This window comes from Gossypium arboreum, chromosome 5 (assembly GCF_025698485.1).
Source record: "Gossypium arboreum isolate Shixiya-1 chromosome 5, ASM2569848v2, whole genome shotgun sequence".
Lineage (NCBI taxonomy): Eukaryota > Viridiplantae > Streptophyta > Magnoliopsida > Malvales > Malvaceae > Gossypium > Gossypium arboreum.
The window spans coordinates 35891681-35901556 of record NC_069074.1 but is presented as its reverse complement, the minus strand read 5'-3'; the positions used below and the strand labels follow the sequence as shown (position 1 = coordinate 35901556).

Here is a 9876-nt window from a genome sequence, read left to right as displayed (position 1 = left end):
CAAATAAATAGGAGTGCAAAATAGGAGGATTTGCATGACAAACCTCCCATTTTACATTAAGTGGCCAACCATCATGTTGTTGTAGACAAAATGTACAATTGATATCCATAATTTATGGTACAAATTGATACAAATTGATAATAGGTTAGGTAAATGTTTCATGATAATAGGTTAGGTAAATGTTCCATGATAATGGGTTAGGTAAATGTTTCATGATAAGAATATCATGTCTTTTGTATTAAAGAATTAAATGGATGAAATATGAAGTTTTATTAAAAGAAAAAGGGGTGAAAAGAACAAAGTTTTGTCCATCTTTGTTCATCATAGCTGAAAGTTAGAGAAGAGAAAGGAGAGGAGAAAGCTCTTGAGTATTCGGTCATTAGGAGGAGGAAATTTGAAGGTAAGTTCTTGGTACCTTGCTTCTATTTTGAGGTTCATGAGTTCATCTTGATTCTACCTTAACTCTTGAAGCATATTTTGATTTTTAGTTGTGTTGTGAGCATTTGGTCATGAATTAAAATGAAGGAAATGGTTGTTATTTCATGTTCTTTTGATGAAAAATGGAAGATATGTGAAGTTGAGCCAAACAAATGAGCATGCATGTGCCTTAGATGCTAAAGGGAAAAATTGGCTAACATGTTGTGCTTTAAAATGATGAAATAGAGATTATGCTTAAGTAAAAATCATAGATATGTGATGATTGATTGGTGATATACATGTTTAAATAACATGCATGCAAGATAGGTGTATGAAAGAGTGATTTGGTAATAAATCTGCTTGGGACAGCAGCAGTAATGTGACTTTGGAAAATCACCATAAATTGTGGGAGAAGAATTAGTAGCTGAATAAATTATGTAATTAAAGCTTAATGAGTCTAGTTTCAAATGGAATAAACAAGAACATATTTTGAATTCTGTACAATGAGAAATTTGATTCGTAATGAAGAGTGGTCAGATTAGTCAAACAGTGAAACATGGGAAACTTTGAGAAAAATCTGGTATTGATTGGCTAAACCAAAAATTCTGAAAATTTTATGGATAGAAGATATATGAGTCTATTTTCAAGGAAAATTAACAGAACTTGATTTGGAGTTTCATAGCTCCATTTATAAATGATTTAGTGACTGTTGCTCAGGAAGACATCTTGCAGTGAAATTATGATTATGTGGTAAACATTGACAAAAATTTGTTAATGAGTTGCTTATTGTTTTCTTATAAGCTTACTATGATCTATAGGTGTGGTTGGTCGAATATTGTAAGGGGTTAATACGTAGTTCGTATTTGAATAGTTAGATTAACGTGTTAGTAATCCAATTGTAGGCGGTTCGTGTGTGGATCTCGTCAGCATATCGTCGCAAACAGGTGTGTAACTAACACCCTCTTTCTTAGTCTAGATCGGCAAAAGCCGAAATGCCGAAAACCGGTATTTTGTAGATTTGCGAGTGTGCGAATGCTCGTGAGGTAAATCGATTAATGTTTTTGGTAAGCTGCAATGTTTGGATTGCAAAGTGCATGATTTCTGTGCCCTCGATATTTTTGGGCTTAATGGGCCAAAATTGGAATGATGGGCCAACGGGCCCAATTCGGTAAGAACCCTCGGTACGTGATTCTGTTAGTACGTGAAAGGTAGGAATATGCATGAAAAACCCTAAAATAGATAAATTATTGAAATACCTTTAAAAGTGGAAAATTTACAGTTTTACCCCTAGTAGATAAATTATCGAAATACCCCTAGGGTTAAATTGACCTAAATGCATGTTTGACTGTTGTTATTTACTGCATGCCATGTTCTTATTATCTGATGCATGGGACTGGGATATTGACGGAGGAAGTACTGAAAGTGGCTTGTCCACGTACTGGAGGCTTTGCCTCAATTTATCGTTAATCGAGCAAAGAAGGCTGCAAAATCGTGGAGTGTTGGGTGGGTGGGTTGAGCTATTCCCCACATGGAGTGTATGGCTGGTACGGGTGGAGTGTAGTGGTTGGTGGGTTGAGTAGTCTCCCAAATGGGCTTGCATATGTTATTGATGTTGCATGTATTTTGAAATGGGCCTATGGGCCATACATTATCTGAATAAGGGCTAAGGCCCGCTTTATTGTAATCTGAAAAGGGCTCGCCCAAGACCACTATTACCCAAATGGGCTTGCATATGTTTACTGATGTTGCATGTATTTTGAAATGGCCTTATGGGCCATAATTTATTATCTGAATAAGGGCTAAGGCCCGTTTATTGTAATCTGAAAAGGGCTCGCCCAGTACCACTATTACCCAAATGGGCTTGCATATGTTTACCGATGTTGCATGTATTTTGAAATGGGCCTATGGGCCCCATCATTATCTGAATAAGGGCTAAGGCCCGTTTATTGTAATCTGAAAGGGCTCGCCCAAGACCATCATTACTGAATGGGCTTAGGCCCAATAGGCTTGAGCCGACTTAGGCTTTGAATGGGTTTTCCTTACACGAGTTTCCCCAAACTCACCCTTTTATTTTCATCCACGCAGAAATCCCCAACCATAGTGGGCTTGGAGCCGTGAGGGAATTCGGAGTGGCCACCCGTTCTGAAAGTTTGATTTTCTTCTGGTGAACTGAACATCATTTTAATTACGTTTGAGGTTTTGGGCTTTTAAATGTAATAAGGCCGCTTATTTATTTTTGGTGGTTTTTAATATGTATTACTAAGATAGGTAATACTTATTTTAACTGTTGAAATTGGATGGCTTTAGGGCGCGTTTTCAAAAACAACAATTGATTTCAAAATAACACGACAACAAGCAAAGCTTCCGCAATGAAAGTATTTTCCAAAATTAATCACTTTTCCTAAAAATGACTTAATCGAATCAGTTTCCTAGAAATATCCAGGACGTTAAGGTGTGGCAATGGCGGTATGCATGTCTAGGATTGGATCCGAAGGGAGCTTGGTACTTAAGCAGTCCGATGGACTCACCACCTCTTTTCCGGTTTCCTACCTGGTGCAAAGCTTCCATTCACCTTAACCCTTAATGAATTAATCTTTTGAACATCAAGTACGATTTTCTGGACTTAGAATTGAAATTTTTTTTTTAACATTTTTGATGTGGCATGTCGGATCTGGCCATAACTTCTGGGCCGGGTTTGGGGTGCTACAGACTCACCACCTCTTTTCCGGTTTCCTACCTGGTGCACAGCTTCCATTCACTTTAACCCTTAATGAATTAATCTTTTGAACATCAAGTACGATTTTCTGGACTTAGAATGGAAAAAAATTTTTAACGTTTTTTTTTATGTGGCATGCCGGATCTGGCCATAACTTCTGGGCCGGGTTTGGGGTGCTACAATCAAATAACGAAAGTTACATATACAAATCAGCTTTGGACTTTATTTTTTTTATCTGATTTATTAGGGGTTCTTTTTTGGTTGCATTTTTTTCCCATTAACTTTGTATCACTCAACTATGTCATTGTTATTATTTTGGTTATTTAATTTTAAATAATTTCACTATTGGTCTTAATGTTTGTAATCGTTCTGCTTTGATCACCTATTATTAAATTGGTAACATAAATTATTTTTCTAATTGATATAATAACATATTTAGTCTTCAATACTTACATATTTTATCAATTTGATCTTAATTTTAAATAATTTAATAAATTTAATCCTTCATATTTACAAATTTTATTAATTTGATTCTCAAACTCTCTAAATAAAATTTTCAATTTTAAAACTGAGAAATTTCACATCTATCAACATACTTGTAATATAAATGGAATATGCGCTGGTGGTAAAGTTAAAGTAGCGGTGGGTGAAGGAATAGTTCATGGAAATTGAGGATTGGACTCCTTCACTCTCCTCGAAATACAAAGCAACTTGGGTGGATATTTTAATTCACCTTTTAATTAATAATTCATTTATTTATAAAATTAAATAATTATTAAAAATATGATTATTTTATTAACTATAATTTTTATATGTGTAATATTTATTTTTCAATCTATATAATGAGTGTAGTAGATTTTAGTATTATATATATTTTTATATGCATTTAAAATATTTCACATATAAATATAATGATATTTGAAGTAATTAATTAAAATATATCATATATAAAAATATTTAAAATATCATACTCACAATGTAGATGAAAAATAATGATATTTGAAATATTTTACATATAAAAATTATAATTATATTTGAAATAATTATTTCATTCTATAATATTAGAAATCACTATACCCACAATATAGGTGAAGAAAATAAATATTTAACATGTAAATACTATATATAAAGAAAAATATATCAAAAAATTAGTTGATGTTTATATTATATATAAATGAATATTTTAACATAATGATATATGTCAAATACATATATTTTATTATATAATTACATATTTATTATTTGATTTTATGAATAAAATAGTTATTAATTAAAATATGAATTAAAAATAAAAATTGAAAACTATATAATTATTAATTAAAATAAAAAAATTAAAATAACATGAAATAAAAATTACATATGTGTTTAAAGGAGGAAAACCATTTAATCAAATGAGCTTAAATGTTAAAAACATTAATTAAAAAGTTGTGAGTGGGAGAGGAACCGAACCTGAAATAAAAAATATAAATGTGAGTGGAAGAGGAATCGAACCTAAGACTTAAAGGATAAAATTATTAACATTTAACCATCTAATTAAAGAAATTAATTATATTAAAAAGTCAGAAAATACAACTTAACACTCTCTCCAAAAGCAGTTTGTTTCCCTAAATAACAAAAAAACCACTTAAAAACCTAGTTAAGCCTAAATGAATTTCAAGAATCGCAAACTTTCTCATATTATGGATGAAACCATCCAGAATACAATCATATGCTTTTTTACAAAATGAAAACAATTTCAAATTAAAAAAAATTAACAATACTGAAATTAATGAAATTTAAATTTTCGTCTTACCATTACTGCTTGGGCGGCAAACATATACTTGTTGTCGAAGCGGATTAGAGAGACATCCATTTGTGAAAAATCAATTTTTAAACAAATACAATACGAGATAATTAATAAAAATATCGAATACAATCAAAATGAGAGAGTTGAGAGACTTGATAGAATTTAAGAGAGTTGAGAAAGATTAGGAGAGTTGAGAGAAAGATGTGAATTAAAAAAAATGAAATTTAGGAGTATTTATAGGGTAAAAAAACTTATTGTTGAAATTTTAATTTCTTTTAACGTTGGTGAGGCAATGCTTAAAAAAATGTTGCTTTTTGACCGTAGAAGAAAAGCACGTTCAACTAGCCGCATTTTCCTAACATATATATAGAAAATTTGCCCAACTGGATGTACTTTTCATTTATCCCTTAAAATTAACCTATTTTCCTACTTAATTTTAAAACCATCACAAAGTTCTAATTAATTAAAAAAAATGTCCTTTAGCCTAATTTAGCCTAAAATTAGGACAATTTACTAATAAAAGCTTTTTTTTGTTATTTACCGAAATGGTCCAACTTTTTTTATTATTTATGGGAAAGGACCATTTTCCCCAAAAGCACATCCACGTCAGCACAAAGTCAATGTCCACGTGGACAAAACGCTCCCCCAGTGGTGCGTTTTAGCCCGTGTTTAAATTTTCAAAAAAGGTAATTTTTTTTAAGTAAAATAAAAATAGACCAAATTATTTGAAATTTACAAGAATAAACCTTAAAAAAGGCTCAAAGTGATAACACCACTTTTTTTTAAGGTATAACATTATTTTTTTTTAAGGTGTTACCAATTAATACGAAAACAAAACTTCAAAGCAAATCTTTATATAGATTGAAAGTCTCATTTATCTTGTTTTCTTAAACAATGTGGGATATGAGATATGTGTATATATAGACTCATGAATATGTTTGCAGCTTGTTCCTAAACAATGTGAGATTTCTTCATCTTTTAACTAACAACGTGAGATTAAAAGATACACTATATTTTATATTTTTTTACTTTGAGTTTAAATTTTTTTACAAAAAGTTAACATTTGTTATATTATAAATAAAAATTTTAAACTCTATAAGTAAAAAATTATAAAATATAAAATGAGTATGGTAAAATATTAAAAAATAAATATTTAAAAAATTACTAATAGTTGAGTTATCATTTTGTAAGTTTTTATAATTCGATAGCTAAAAAATCATAGTTAAGTGTAGGGGTGAACAAAACTCGATTCGACTCGAAAAAATCGAAAAAAAATTCGAATTTCGAGTTAAACGAATCGAGTTATTCGAGTTATTCGAGTTATTCGAGTCAACTCGAATTTTTTTTCGAATTTCGAGTTCGAATCGAGTTGAGTTTTCAAATTCGAATAACTCGAATAACTCGAATAATTCGAATAATTCGAATATCAAACTATAATATTTTACATTTTACCCCAAACTCCAAAACCTTTTACTTTTCCTCAAAACTTTTACTCCTTCCCACTTTCCCCAAAACTTTTACTCCCTTCCATCCCAACCCCCAATCTACCCAAAATCCATTTCCCACCAAAATTTTACTCTCTCATTTACTTTTTTCAAAATTTTACTCCCAAAACCCTCAAAACTTTTTATTTTCCCTAAAATTTTATTCCTCCCACTTTCCCCTAAAATTTTTACTTCCTTCCCATCCCACCTCCCATCTACCCCAAATCCACCCCCAATTTTTTTTAATATTTTCCTCCAAAATTTTACTCCCCTATTTACTTCCTTCAAACTTTTATTCCCAAAACTTTTATATTCTCCCTAAACTTTTACTTCTCACCTTTCACTCTCAAATAAAAATCAAAATTATCCAAAAAATCACTAAAATAAATAGTAATAATTTTATTTATATCTATTATTTATATTATTAAATTAAATTTCACATTTTATATTATTTATATGATTGAATTGTTTAGTCCTATTGAATATTTATATTAAAATTGAATTATTAATTATGCCATTAAATATTCATGTTAAAATTTTATATTAGTATCAATTTCACATTTTATCTTTAAAATAACTTTTATTAAAAAATCACATTTTACATTTAATATATTTTTAATTCCAAAATACATAGTGACAAGAATTTGAAGATAATTGAAACAACTAAGTAAACAAAGAAGCTAACCCGTATATAAAAGATTAATAAATAAATTATGAGGTGATGAAAGTTAATAAAAATTTTGATTAAGGTGGAAAAATTTTATTACGATGGGTGACAGTGGTTACAAGGACCCAAAATTATTTTATAAAATTTAATTCGAACAAATATATTCGATTCGATTCGATTCGAATTTCATCTCACTTGACTCGATTCAAGAAAATTTCAAATTAAGTTAGGATGATAAAATAATATTCGAAAACTCGATTAACTCGAAAATTTTTGATTCGATTCGATTCGATTCGATCGAATGCTCACCCCTAGTTAAGTGACTACTAATGTAATTTAATGTAGATATAAAAATATGAAAAATAATTATTATATTTTATGTATATTATATATTTCTATAAAAAAAACTTATTTAACATAATTATATACTATGTTTAAATAGATTATCTACACTACACCGAAATAGGGTTTTAGCGGCGTTTTTAGCGGCGTTTGAATAGAAAACGCCACTAAAAATCGAATAGATAGAGTATTAGCGGCGTTTCTTAGCGGCTCTTTATTAAAAACGCCACAAAAGATTAATGTGAATGACGTCGTATTATGTAAGCTTCAGTTCATTAGCGGCGCTTCTCAAAAAACGCCGCTAAAGATCGAGCATTATTGGCGTTTTTAGAGAAGCGCCGCTATAAACCGACCTATAGCGGCATTTTTACGTAAGCGCCGCTAAAAGATTAAAGAGAACAACATTGTTTTCTTAACAACCAATTGCATTAGCGGCATTTTTTAGAAAACGCCACTAAAAGATTAAATACACAATATGAATTAACTATGGGAAAGTTAATTTCATTTTAGTTACTTAATTATGAAAAGTTACACTTTGATAAATAAACTTAGAAGTTTTCATTTAATTAAATTATGAAGATGTTAAAATCAATGTTATGGCTTTCTCTAAACCTTAATTAACCCCTAACCCCTAAAATCAATAACCCTTTTACATCTCAAACCCTAAATCTCTAGTCATAAACCCTAAATTATAAACCTTAAACCCTAAACATTAAATCTTCAATCCAAAACCATAAAACCCTAAACTATAGACACTAAACCCTTAAGCCCTTAAATATAGATTCCTAAATCATAAAACTATAAACCTAATATCACTAGACCCTAAATTATAAAACTTAAAACTATAAACCCTAAATCTAAAACCATAAAACCTTAAACTATAGACAACAAACCCTTAAACACTTAAATACTATATAAATCTTAAATTAACCTATAAGAATAAATAATATATATATATGGATATATATATTGATATATATAGATATTAATGTAAAAGAACGACACAAACATATAAAAATAGAAACCACATTTCAATCTCTATTCTCTAAATATTCAAATTATATATTACCATGTAATGTTTTATTAAAAAGTCAATAACATTAACTGTTTAGATTAATTAATAATATTATAAAATATATAGACTAAATGATATTAAAAATTAAAGTATATGCAAATAAATCTAAAATTTAAATATATTAGAGAGACCAAATTAAAATTTAACCATGTATTAATAGGAAATAATAATAATAATAATAATAATAAAAGAGAAAAAAAGAGAGGAAAAATTATTGTCATAATTAGTGGCGTTTTAGCAAAAAACGCCGCCAATATGTATTAATAGTTTAAACTATGTCGTTTTGAAGCTTAGTTATTAGTGGCGCTTTCTAAACAACGCCACAAAACATCTATTAAAAGAATGTAAAACGACATCGTCTACACCCTTGTTATTAATGGCGCTTCTATAAACGCCGCAAAAGGTGAGAATTACTGGCGTTTTATCCAAAAATGCCACAAAAATCTGTCAACAGATTGCAAAACGGCATCGTTATTACCTTGTTATTAGTGGCGCTTTATATAAAAGCGCCACAAAACATTTAAAGTGATTTCAAAACGTCGTCATTTCGTTGTCTTTTATTAGTGGCACTTTAATAAATGCCACAAAAGGTGTGAAATGCTGGCATTTTCTCTAGAAACGCCACAAAATCTATTAACAGATTGCAAAACGGCATCGTTAGTACATTGTTAATAGTGGCGCTTTCTATAAAAATGCCACAAATATTTATTAATAGATTGAAAACGGCGTCGTTTTTTGGAACCCCAATTTCCCTTTACTTTTCCCCAGTTCAGTTTACCCCGACTACTTTTCTTTTTACTTCGTCTGTTTCAAATTTCCCTTAAAATTTCCCATTACTTTCAAGCCCTAATTTCAGAAATCCCCTATAATTTCCCCCAAAGAGATATCCTCAAATCGTTTTCCCCGAAGTCCCTTTGATTTGCTCTGCTATCAGTAGTTTTCCCATAACCCCAAATCAAAATTTTTGATTTTTGAACCCTAACTGCGTCTTCGTCTGTGTCTGCCTCTTCTCTCCGCCGCTGCCATTGGAATTTCGAGTCCTATAGGTATTGTTACTACTTATATGGACACTTTATTTAGTTTAATTTAGTCTCTTTGAAAATGGATAATGAATGTCATCTTTGTGACTACAATGTGATGTTACTGTTTTTTCAATCTTGTGATTACTGATTGTTGTTATATTGATGTATATTAAGTTATCATTATTAATAACCTCAATCATGATTGGAATAATTTGGATATTTTATTCTTCTTTTTGTGAAAGTAGATTTAAAAATTAAGTTTTAAATTTTGGAGTTTTAATTTCGATGTTCATAGAGTTTAAGTTTTAGGATTTTGTGTTTCTATTTCAATTGTTAAATTTTGGGAGTTGAGGGTTCAGGTTTTGTG

At 29.9% G+C, this 9876-nt stretch overlaps 1 long non-coding RNA gene across 1 annotated transcript; it reads left to right on the top strand.

Annotated features, from left to right (window-relative positions):
- Nucleotides 1–241: 241 nt before the first annotated feature.
- Nucleotides 242–1814, top strand: LOC128293137 (uncharacterized). The gene is made up of 2 exons (XR_008283211.1): nucleotides 242–400; nucleotides 1320–1814. It is a non-coding gene; the product is annotated as an uncharacterized LOC128293137 (long non-coding RNA).
- The last annotated feature ends 8062 nt before the right edge of the window (nucleotides 1815–9876 follow it).